Below are 3,469 nucleotides of genomic sequence, written 5' to 3'. Positions count from 1 at the left end.
TTAAAGCAATTTGATTTCTGAGTAAGTATTTATATTCTATTGAACTGATTGGTTGGATGTAAATCACATATTTTTGCATATGTTAATAATTTGCTCTTCAAGTTTAAGTCAATTCAATTTTTAATTTTGCATTTGAGCACATGAATTTGATATCTATGTAAATTTGGATAGGTGTCGTATAAAAAATTGTATTAAGTTTACTTCAAACCCACACAAATCCAATTTAAATCCTAAAATTCATACTACAAGACATTATTTGAATTAGTATTTGGGAGCATAGATTTCAGAGTTTAAATTTGGATTTGTGTGAATTTAACAAGATTTTTTTTATTGTATTTTGTCTAAATCATACAAATTAAAACCTATAGAATACTCCCAATCATAGGGTGAAAGTATTTTGTTTAATGGCATAATATATATATTTTAAAAAATATTTATCATAATTCATATTTAATTTTAGTGATTTTTTAATTTTTAATTGATTAGCTCTAGAGCTTCTCAGACACATTTTATTAGTGGCATCATTTTTTTTTTGGTTAATATGTTTGAATGGCAATGCCATCATTTAAAAAAATTAAGTTCATTATATCCCCAAATCAAAATAATAGTAAAAAAAAAAGTGACAGTCAAAATATGAAATTTTGAATATTCTAAATACACCGAATCTATAATAATGAGCAGGTGTTAGAATACTAAAATATTTTATTTGAAATTACCAAAATATGTTGAGCTAACCTATAGTATATATTTGATGTGAAAAATATTTTAGCTTTCATATTCACAACCTGATGATCTCTAATAGATAAAAAAGAATTATTGAATTACCACCGGAGGGCTTCGCTGAAAATATTTTTGAGATGGGGATGGCTAAAGTAATATTTTAGAAGGTGAGGGTTGAATTGAGAATAAAGAAGAAAGCGGAGCACTGGAGAGAAACACTGCCGCTCGGGCCGCGGGGAGGGAGGCGGGGGGGAATCACGTGGCGAGCAGGATGTGGGGCCCGCGGATCCCTCCAGGCTGCAACAACCCATCACAATCACGTGCCAACTTTCTCCCACGTGTTGACAGCACTGCCAAGTGGCCATATCGCTCTCACATCAGCATCAGCGGTCAATTTTGGGGCGAGGGGGGTGGAAGGAGAGCTCACTTTCAAAGAGCAGGCCCACTTGTAACGATCCACCAAGTGGGTGGGCCCAAGCCCACCTGTGTTTATGGGCCAGGCGGCTGTGGTCCTCCTCTACCTTGCCCCCCCTCCTCATTGAACCCACCCACCGTTGTTTCGAAAGTGGAAAAGCAAAAGCAGAGGAAGCTGATTTGAAATGTTTGGGTGTGTGTGTGTGTGTGTCCTTTTTAAGGTTGGTCTACTTTTGTATTATTGAGATGGATGTTGATGGTATACTTATTTTTTTTTTTAAATAATTGGGAAGTTAATTGAAAATAGTTAAGGATTGTTATAATATTATGTTTAGGAGTATGAATTTTGAATTTCGAATTTTAGATTTAAATTTTGGTTATTTTAGATATTTTAATATAGTTATGTATTATATCTTATCTAAATTCAATATAAATTTAAATCTAAAAACTATCCAAACATATGATTTACGATAACCCTCAGGGTGTGGTTCAGGTGGTAGTGTGGGTTGCGGAAGTACCTCTCATGAGGTCAGGTGTTTAAACTCTCCTGAGCTCATTTCCACCCCTAAACTCCTGAATTTATCCTTCCTTTAAAGTTGTGGGGTCAACTTCAAGAGGCGTAAGATTAGTCATGTGGACCGTAAAACGGACACGTGGATACCTGGTGCGTAATCCAAATATATATATATATATTTACGATAAAAATTGGGCATTAATGCTTTATACTCTGTTTCATTTTGTTCATCTCTTAATTTTAGTCTTAGGATACGCTTCATTTTGCTATTAACTAAGGAGATTAAAATAACACTGTCAAATACTTTCTAGAAATTGATGATGTATTTGTTGACCCTAAAATTAGTTCCTTGTATACATATTGATGCGAGTTGTCTCACAAACCCTGCCCTAATGATGATAAGCACTAATCAAAATCAACATATATTCTAGGACTTTCTCTCGCTATCTTTTATTTCCATCTTCTCTCTCTACTCACTCCCCCATTTTACTGTCTCCTTGCTTTCTTTTTTCTCTTTATTTTCTTTTGCTTTCTTTTCTATGTCTTTTCTCTTTTTATTTTCTTTCCCCCATTCATTATTCTTTTTAAAAAAATTTCTCTCTTTCTTCCCTACTTCATCTCTCTTCTACTTCCATTCTTTATTTTCTCTCTTCTTTCCATTCTTTTTTTTATGTGTTTGTATTCCTTTGTCTACTTCATGTTTTATTTATCCAATATTACATTTTCTTCATGAATTATATATGCTTTATTTTTAATTTATTTGCATTAATGTTCTATTAATTTTTTTTCCTAAAACCTCATTTGGAAAATGGGATTTTGTGAGAAGATGAAATATTTAATTATTTTGAAAAAAAATTGTTGTAATTATTTTATTGTTGTTTTGAGATTGAAAAATTAAGCAAACAATTAAAAATGTTTTTACTTGTTAGGTTCATCAAATAAACAAATCCAGTTTGAGATTCATGCTCAACTTATTAGACTCGTGAATTGACTTGTTTCCTAACTCATTTATCAACTCGTTGAGCCATTTGCTAGTCGACTCATTTGTCAACTCATTTATTGACTTGTTTACTAGTTTTTTAATTAGTACCTCATGAACTTACTCGATATTAGTCTCACTAAGTGTTTTATTTTAACTTTAAAAATATATTTTACTCTAGTTATCTTTATTAATTATCAATTAATTTGATTAATTTAGCTGGTTGACTTGTTTATTAATTTGAAATGAGTTTCTATCAAGTTGATTTTAAATCTGAACTCGAGTTCAACTCATTTAGTATGTGAAATGAGTTTTAGTGGAGTCAATCTGAAGTCAAACTCGAATATATCTAAACAAACTAAATTTGAATAAAAAATCTTTAAATTTGAGTCGATTTCGAGCTTTCTTTAAAATAAATGAATAAACATACTCAACTCATTTGAAGCCCTATCCAAGATCCGCCAATACTAAATCATGGGCTTAGATTTTTCCACAACAAAAGAAGAAACATTTTTTTTTTAATAGAAAAAAAGCATAATAATGAAGGGCTATTTAGTATTTTTATTCCGTTGTTTTACATTATAACAATCCATTTATTTAATAAAATTTATAAAAATAAATAATTTAAATGCTATTTTTTTATCTTTTATTATTTAAATATTTTTAAGGACTCTTTTATTTTTCCTTTTTACAAGTATAAAATTAAAATATAATTTTAATAGAAAATAATGGAAAATGTGAAAGAAGCATATCAACATAAAATTTAAGAAGAATAGAATAAAATAATGGAATTTCCATGGCCGGCTACCGTCTCTTCTTCTTTTCACCTGTTTTTTCGATAT

Source organism: Malania oleifera, chromosome 6 (genome assembly GCF_029873635.1).
Source record: "Malania oleifera isolate guangnan ecotype guangnan chromosome 6, ASM2987363v1, whole genome shotgun sequence".
NCBI lineage: Eukaryota > Viridiplantae > Streptophyta > Magnoliopsida > Santalales > Ximeniaceae > Malania > Malania oleifera.
The sequence above is the reverse complement of the archived record's forward strand: the minus strand, read 5'-3'. Positions refer to the sequence as shown.